The sequence below is a fragment of the Struthio camelus genome, chromosome Z (genome assembly GCF_040807025.1).
Source record: "Struthio camelus isolate bStrCam1 chromosome Z, bStrCam1.hap1, whole genome shotgun sequence".
Lineage (NCBI taxonomy): Eukaryota > Metazoa > Chordata > Aves > Struthioniformes > Struthionidae > Struthio > Struthio camelus.
In genome coordinates this window covers 9792528-9801852 of record NC_090982.1, presented here as the reverse complement: position 1 = coordinate 9801852, position 9325 = coordinate 9792528, and the positions used below count along the sequence as shown (strand labels likewise).

The following is a 9325-nucleotide window of genomic DNA, read 5'->3' as shown; positions in this document are numbered from 1 at the left end:
CCCCCCCCAGCACCTGGGCAGCGTTAGGGTCGCTCGAGGGGGTCCAAGCGAGAAGGGGCCAGCACGCTGCAGAAGGGACACTGAGCTTCATAACGGCACACGCAACCCCCCCCCCCCCCTCCCCAAAGTGTAGAGCAGATGTGGCCAGCTGTTCACAGCTTTATCAATCGTATGTTCAGCCTCGGTCACTGCTGAGACCTGGCCCCACAGGTGACGCTCGCTGTCTGAAGTCGCAGCTGCACGATACCGCTCAGCACCGGGCCCGACCTGGCAGGATGGGGAGGGGGAGGCAGAAATGCACTGTGCTGCAGCTGCTTCTGGCGCTGCCGATACCCCTCTGTACCTCCCGCGACTCTCGGCTGGACCACGAAGTCATATGCACCTGGTGCAAGAAAATCTCCTGTTCCTTCAGGCACTTTCGTTTTTTTCCAGCATGTCTCTTTAGATGGAGGAGAAGGACAAACCCTTCTCACCCTGCAGAAGAGGAGCTTGCTACATACAGCTCATTCAGCAGCACCTCTGCTTTTTCAACCCCCTCCCCCCCCAAACAGGAGACCACCCCCTGTGGTGTCGTTCTGTGTGGGCTAAGAACGACCTAAGAACTTTCTGCAGCAGGTAGGAAGGCTTTGCTGTTCTGTATTTCTGCATCTTATTTTCTAAAAGGCGTGAAAAATAATTATCATGCCATTGGCACGGCGTTTTCTACTCTGTTCAAGTCCAGCTTTACTCTGAACTCTTTCTCTCTAGTCTGCCTTCGCCTGTTTGACCCAGTGCTAAAGGGACTGCACGACATCTTTTTTTAAACATACTCTGTATCATCGTGGTGTAGCATCATTGTTCTTTCAAAGAGCCCTAGGCTAGCAAAGACTTGCATTTGGACTGTTGACCTTAACACTATGCAATGAAATGAACCAGGGGAAGGCCACACTCAGCTGACCAATCCAAAGAAAAGATGTTGCTGGAGCAATGTCAAGCAACTGGGAGAAGACACCTTCCTCAGCAAAAAAAAAGAGGTGTGTGCCAGCCCTAAGTGGCAGCATGATTCATCGCTCTATTCTTTGTATGTTGTCCCGTCCTCTGAGTGAGGCAGGAGCTCCAGGAAAAGTGAGGACACAGCAGAAGTTTAACTCTATGAGAGAGCAAGACGGACCTCACTACGCCTCAGCTCAGCTTCCACAGGAAGGTGCCTCAGCCCTCAACCACAGAAGAGCAGACCTAGTAACTGATGAATATTAAAATCAGCCAACAGGTATGTTTCATTTTTCCCCTTGACCATACTCTTCTCTCACCTGACGGTGCCCAGCTTTCCTAGGAGCTGTGCAAGTCCCCTTGATTCCCACCTCAAACTTACCACCTCTCCTCCAAAACCTGAGAAATTCATCTTCTCCTTCCATCTGTTCGCAGAACCTCCATTTCTAGAGGAGGACCGTGGTCATGCTGCCTCTTAGCTCTATGCATACCCCGAGCACCATGTCCACACCCCGAGATTATATATATGGTTCCAAATAAATAAATCATACACACAATTACAGAACAAGTGACCTTATGACCTGGCCCACAGCCTGCTTTGGCTTTGCAGAAATCACTTCTGCTTTTGTTTCTCTTGTGTTTCATCTCCGCGAGGACACAGACAATGATGAACTCCCAACTTTGCAGTGGGGAGGGGAAATTTCACAAGTCTGTGTGTTGGGGGCAGGAGGAGGGGGGCACCCTGGAAGAACTGGGAGATTTTACCTCAATGCCAGGCCCTGAATCCACCTTTTCTTATTCCAAGAGTTTATCCAGTCTGCTGCAGTAAGAAGAACCCTTAGGGCACCAGCTGCTTCTGCGTAGCACGGAGAAAGTCTTAGCCCCCATGCTAGTCCCTCACTTCACCCTATAATGTGTAGCTAATGGACTGAAAAATAATAGATGTAGCGCAGAAGCACTTCCTGCTTGGCAGTTGACTTCAGAGGTAGCTGTCGCAGCTCTCATCCATCCAGTGACAAGTAATTTTAACACGCAAGCTCTGTCCGTGCAGATAGATGTTTTGGGGGATTCAAAGGTCAGAATTGCAACTGGGTAGGAGACACGGCCATGCAGAAAACACATTCCTGTGCTATGCCTAAGAGCAAGAGGGAAATGAACCATTTGTCTTTTATTTCTCCACCCTGACAGACTTATTCACTGTTCTTAAATGCAGGGGTCAGCTTCAGGCCCCCTGCCCAGCATCCCCGGTACAGCCATCCCCATTGCTCCCAGCCTCAAGAAGAAGGGCTGTCTAAAGGTGATACCTTTCGCTGGCAATTGCACCTGAAGGACTCTCAGAGCGTTTCCGGTTCAGGCACATCCAGCAAGTGTGGAGCTTCACTGCCCACCAAATGAAATGGCCTTTCCTCAGTCCGTGAAGGCTCACGGACAGCTCTCAGCAGCCGTTAAACACAGAACGGATCAAAAAGCGCAGCTTGGTAGCTCAGTCTGGTGCCTGTGCAGGTGACTGGGAAGATGTAGACATACTGCTGCTTCAGCTCCTCCTCCCCACCCCCACCCCCCCAGCATCTGCTCCTGGCCACCTCCTGGAAAAAGCTTGCGGGAGAAGGAGGTGGAGTGCTGACCCTGACACAGCTCTCCTGCTCCTAGAGCCACCGCCATGCTGGAAGGTCATCAGCATCTCCAGCTCCTAAACTCTCCTGAGCTACTTCTGAAGCTTACCAAAAGCCGCTGAAGCAAAGCTCGCGTCACTGCATGTTTAGCCCCAAGGAGCAGCTGCACGTGGCTCACTTGGAAGCAGAGCCTGATGATTGCAGGGCACACGGGAAAGGAAATTTCCTCAAGGAAATGTGGTGCCACTTGCTTGCTGTGAAAGGCGCTTCTTTTTTCCTCCATATGCAACTGGGATAGCGTTGCTTGGAGGGTCTAAATTGTCTCTCTTCTCCTCCCTAAAGATAGGTAGCAGGGCAGTCTATAGGACTGACACTGATCCTGCTTGCACCAATACAGCTGTAATCCCCCAGCAGCACTTCCCTGTGGTTTCCTGGAGATAGGTTTGAATGTTAATTTGTCTTGGATTTTAGCAGTGCATCCTTTAGCACTTAGATGATTTGGGGCTCTCACCTCAACAGCACACTTTGCAATGTGCAGTAGTTCGGGGGAGGTGACAAACGCTCAGGCACAAGGAGGAAGGCTCACGCATTCGAGGTCTGGAGGGGAAAGGAGGGCAAACGGAGCCCAGACAGCTGGGCTGGCCCTAGACGGGGAGCTGTGAGGCTGACGTGGTGCAGTGCCCTCTCCCTGCAGGAAGCAGGCGGCTTGCAAAGCCACAGCAGTAACCGGCCGGCTCCTTCCCAGGCCTGAGTGAGCCTGACCTCGACAGCCTCCTTCGAAGCGTCCCAAAGGTGGGATTGCTCTCCCAGGAGCGCTTTCCCCGCGCTCCCATGCTCACGTGCTCCCAGGCAGGCATCAGGCTCTTGAGGGAAGAAAATCTTTAGCTTGCTTCCCTTTTCAGCTAGGCGAAAGGTAAATCCTGGGACAGCAGTGAGCCAGGCAAATGAGATTATAGTGTTCGGCTTACCCAGAATAACACAGATAGCTAGCTCATTCCTTTATTTCAAAATCTCCTCAGCCATCACTGGGATGTTTTTTTCCCTTTCAGATTGGATTTTTACGATAGGTGGGGAAGTCAACCTACCACACTGAACAGAAAAAGTAAAAAGTAAGAAGAAAGCAACAGCACAAATGTAGGGCATGGCATGTTTTCAGAAGAAAATATATCCTGAGTTATAATAATCTTATAATTACACATATTCTTTTATCACTTGCCTTCTAATATGACCCTTATTACAGTAACTCTTTTGTGTTACTGTAATGACCAGACATTATTGGCTGGTCATCAATGAGAGCACCATCTCTTTGAATTAGAGAATTATTTTATACTTATTTAGAGGATTGCAAGTACTGATTAAGGGTCTTTAGAAGAAGTTTAGCACAGTGTTCGTATACTGTGTGCCAAAATGTTTTGAAAGTCTGGCACTTCTGAAAACTGTGCAACGTTTAATGGGCACGTAGAACACAAACTTCAAGCAAGAAGTGATGTAGCTGTTTGAATGAAACTGTTGTTTTACAGCATTTCCCTGACACAAAGTGCTGTGCTAACAAATAGAATTTTTTAGTGGAGAAGGGTCTATTAATCTATTATTAATTAATATTCCATATGCTACCTTAGAGGAAAACTGGATCTTTTGAGGCCATCTGGTTTCTCATTGCACTGGAAGAAAGCTATTGCCTTTGGCTCTTTTGCTCTTGAATATGATCTGGAAAATGGAAATGTGACGTGCACATGATCCAGATGTCTGGTTGTCCCTGTGTTCCCACACAATAGGGAAGGGGAGACATCTGGATTGCAGCATCCGTCCCAATTGACAGTAAGGTGTCAGTTGCATCAAGGTCACGTTTGCCCAAACCGTTTACAGTGATTGAATAGTCAAATGCTGTCTTCTATCCTGTTTCTTGGAAAGACATTATACTGGATGGTGTCTCTGTCACCATAATTACTGTGTATATCCTGTCTCCCCTTTGTGGGGAGGAGCGATGTCAATTGCTCCTTGTAAAATGTAGGATCATTACTTCACTACCTTATACAGGTTTGTAAGAAAAAGAAGTTATTGATCAAGGTGAAACACAGTGATATTACAGTGATCATGGCTTTATTAGTGATGAAATAAGAAGAAGAGTTTACTGCTGCAACCTGTTAATGGGTGTTGACTCCTTTGGCTCAAGAAGTGGAAGCCCAGGACATTAATACCGAATGCCCTAAATCAAATCCTTCAAGCAGACCTGGCAGGGGATTTTTGCATTAATCTTGGCCAGGTCTGGTTTCTGCTTCTGCAGTAGACTTGGATAACTGTCAAGTCATGTTCCTAAAGCATTCAGATCTTCCCCTTAACACCTATAATTTCATTGTCTTTCACACAACGAATTACCATAGTTATACTATGCACTATACAGACACACCATAAGAAGCAGCAGGCTCTCCCAAGAGCTTTCCTGTAGAAATAAATACTAGTGACAAAGGGGAGGAGCAGAAAGAGAGGCACTAGGAGGGGAACGGGATGCCTGAAGTCACGCTGCGTGTCAGTGGAAGAGCTAGGAGTAAAGTCAAGATTTGTTGTCTCGCAACCCTCGTCACCAGACATGTTGTACTTCATTTTGTAAATTCACCATGGATAACTCAAATCTTCCTGGAAGAGAAAAAATATAGCATGGTTAAAGGCATTCTGATGGCAGACTGATGCAGCTGGTAATATAGTATGGTTGCCATCTCTGTTTACCCTCTCTCTGGAGACAGAGCCCAAAGGAGATGGTGCTGCTCAGGTTTCCTCAGTTAGTTAACTTTTGTTTCCTTGCTTCACTTTACTCTCCCTCCAAGGAACATTGTTTAGTGTGAGGTGTGAGGTGTAGAGACTTCATTCAAACCTTGTGCAATAATCTGGCAAGGTGCTAACGCTGCAGACTGTAGGTGGGGTGGAGGAGGCTCCAAGAAACACGAGCATATTCAGATTACTTTGAGGAACGAACACCACATCAAAGAGGTGGAGCTTCTACGTGGAACCTGTTCATCTAACCTCTACACTGTGTTTGCATCTTCCTTAAACAGCTGGATCTGTGCACTTGTTGCTGAATTTTCCAGCAGAACAGTTTTAGCTAAAGCACTGTCTCCTCCTAAATCAACTACAACAGAATTATCAAGCCTTGTTGTTCAAACGGAGACTTGCATAAACAGTGCGCTGAAAAAATCCCCTAGCGTTTGGTGTTGTGACAAAGTAGAAAAAAAATCTATTCCAGAGGTATTATAACCTTACGGATATGCAAATTAGGATCCAAAGACAAACAGCCTTCCACTGGTTTACGGTGAACGCTGAGGCATAACTGGAGCATCAGGCAGCAGATTTAGGTTCATATCCATCCTTTTTTTTTTTTTTTTTTGAGTTCAACACTTAGAGAACAACTTTACTATAATGCGACAAATCTGCTGAGTATTCCAGGTAGCTGATACTATTTTAAAATCATACTTATTCTGGCATTTCTTACTGGAAACAGGAGAAGAGCAACCAGTGGTGATAAATTTGTCTGTGGAAAGCAGCCTCGCTTGTCATAGTTCTACATGGTTGTAAATAGGGCAAAATTACACTATAAATTTACAAATTTATTGCCCTTTTTTTGCAGTGACCAGCTTTTCCTCTTCTACATGCAAGGGTACCTGTGTTCTGTCAAGAGGGAATAGCTGTAAAATCTATGGAAACTGTCCCTCAGTAGAGGGAAAGTGTGGGATATTTCAGGGGAACATGTGCCTTTACTGAATTCACCAGAAAACTTTGGCTCACGTTCCTTATCCTGACAAAAATCAGAGATGGAGCTTGGAGGTTTGACCATGTGGTGCACCATGCTGGACTGTACATGCCTGTTCACAGCAGAGCTCAGCAAGGGCTCTCAGGCAGTGAACTTGTAGCTTTAATTTCACAAATATTCTCTAGACCCGATATATGTAATAGCATGTAGTCTATTTTGTTTTGGGTCTTAATACTCACGTGACTTAATTGTATGCTTTATTCTGAGTCATCATGTATGTATATTGATGTATTTTATCTGCAGACAGCTTATTAGTGTTCTGACTCCATCCAGTAGTAATGCCACATCCTACGGCTATAGGATTTGGGCAGTTCTTGCATATTTATGTTTTTTCTCACAATATCCCTGCAAGGGCTAAGGAAATATGCTTCTTTTGAGGCTGCATTTGAGGAACTGATATAAAGGAGGTCAGATTTTCAAAAATGCTTTATTTGTTACAGGCAGGCAGCTAACAGAGTTTTTTCAGAAACCATCGCAGTAACCGGGACCCTAAACTTCTTTGCCAACTTCAAAAAAATCCACAAGATGCCAAGCAGCTTTTTTTGAGTACATGAACGTTTTTGAATCGAGTGACCCAAGGTCAGACGAGGAGTTGATGTCAACGCTACAAGTAGAACCTAAATCCTGCGGCATATTACTGAAGAAGATCATCCTTTCCGCTGAGGCGAGGGAAGTCTGCAAAGGATGTTTCCTCTAAGAACCCTCATGGAAATGGCTTGAAGACACCTGAGATGGGAAGGAACAGGCGAGCCGACTCTAGCTGTCAGCAGCGTGCCGGAGCTGCCATATTCCTGCAGAGCAGATCCAAAACACGCTGCTAGCAAGAGAGCTTTGCAAGCGCTACTGACTTGGGATATTAGCATGCTTGATTTCATTGTGGTTTCATTTTCACGAAGTCTTTGAGGCTGACAAATGGTCCAAATGAAGCAATGAGATTTTCACATAGCCTCAAAAAAAAAAAGTGCTAGTTAAAAGCTGAGGATCAGGAAATCTAGAGGGCTATGAGTCCCAATTGCCCTGTTGCCAAACAGAAGAGTATCCCATTTAAACTCATAATTTGGACTCAATAACTCAGTATCTGAGCACTTTCTAATGACATATTTTTCAATATGACTAATATTGCCAGGTATTTTTTTTTTCTCATCTGCTCTGTTATGCCACAGTCATTGCCTTGAACCATAGTAACATGTAGCTCTTTGCTGTTACATAAATGCAAAGCTTTGCCTCCAAAGCTTGTCACATACAAAGTGCGCACATTGCCAGCAAATTTGTTTTGTTCTGGTACTTTAAGATCAAATGCCTTTTTTTCCCTATAAATTTTAAGTAGCTGTAACTCCATCGAGTTAATTAGAGAAACTCAAGATTTGTGTTCATAAGTCAGAGAAAAATCAAGCATCTGTTTTTTCTTACTTACGCATTTGGCTTTGTGAAATACATGTTGTTGAGAGCATCCAGCTAACTATCCTTGTGATGCACGCATTACAAGAAAGATGCATCCACTGCAAGTATGCTTATCTTGGATGGTTTGTCGGTATATGAGATAATAAATGCTGCAACTGACTAAATGCCATTGCACAAAAGTTTGTTGTAATCATGCTGCAAAGGAGTGAATGTTATTGTTAATATATTACAAGACATCACAAGAAGAGAAGAAAAGAAAGTTGTATCCCTGTCTTTGCTCGAGAGGGTTTAGCAACAGTATACTGCTTCGGGCTGAGATTTTCAGGGCAGGAGAATCTGGAAAGGAAACATGACGAAGAACCAATTTAGAGAGGTTATGAAGAAAACATTTTTAACCACGTTACCTCTTTCGTCTTGAGCTATGACTGGTTCTGATTTCTTTTACCAATGCCTACCCAAGGGGTAATTGGAAAAGCTGGTAGTTTTGGATTTCTATGTTTGTTTGCTTTAGTAGGTTTAGCTAAGAAGACACTATTTGGATGAAAGATCTGGCTAATGAAGGTTGAAACCGTCTGGAATCTGTGCTTTAGCATTCAGGGCTAATATTGCTTTGCTAACCACAGGGAATTGAAAGTCATGAGTTAGGTCTCAAAAATGCTACATGCATATGTCAATATTTTAAAGTTTGTTTGTTTGTTTGTTTGTTTGTTTGTTTGTTTTAAGACAATACTAAAGACATTTTGGATTTGTGCTGTCTTCTAGCCTCTGAGCTTCGAAGGGTATGTGCAGGTTTTCAAGATCTTCTTTGCAGCTGCAGGGCACAAAATGATGTTTCCTTTCTGATGTGAAATAGAAGCAATTTCATGATGCCAAGAATAAACTTTTAGGAAAGGCAGAATCAAAAAAAAAAAAAAGAAAAACCAACAAAAACCTGTGCGGGAAACATCTGGCACTCAAAATATGATCTCTAGGACTGATAACAGCATGCCTTAGATTAGGGTGCAGTTTTAGCTTAGGGTCACCACTCTGGAGACTTTAGCATTTCCTTACTGAGAAACAAGGTTGTAACTTTGTGGCTGGTTTTGGCAATTAAATATTCCATATTTATTCCACATTGCATTTGGTTCAAGGCATGTTCACCTTTAGGACAAGGACTGGGAGAGTCTCAGGCAGTATCCCGCCTTTTCAGTGGCTGGAGTCGTCGTCTTTTTCTTTTTTTCATTTTAATTTCTGTACACAGGTGTGTGAGGTAGACAGACATATTTTTTGGTATCTTTATTACCTGTTGCCTATCACTGTACAAAGGAACCGGGTACTTTCTGATCAAGGTCTGGTGAATGTCATTCTGATATCTGCAGTAAATCAGGCATGAAGCACGCATTGTGCCTTTCTGAGAAGATGATAGGACAGAGTGAAGCATTAAAAAGAGGCAAATTTACAGCATTTCTGAAAAGCCGAAGGACGTCATTCTCAGCACAACCACAGTGGCGTGGCATGCTAGCAAAATTCACTTAGAACAGATACTGGTGGAAATCATTGA

At 44.5% G+C, this 9325-nt stretch overlaps 1 long non-coding RNA gene across 1 annotated transcript; it reads left to right on the top strand.

Annotated features, from left to right (window-relative positions):
* The first annotated feature begins 64 nt into the window (after positions 1-64).
* On the top strand, positions 65-8533 carry LOC138064805 (uncharacterized). The gene is made up of 2 exons (XR_011138064.1): positions 65-1249; positions 6825-8533. It is a non-coding gene; the product is annotated as an uncharacterized lncRNA (long non-coding RNA).
* Positions 8534-9325: the final 792 nt, after the last annotated feature.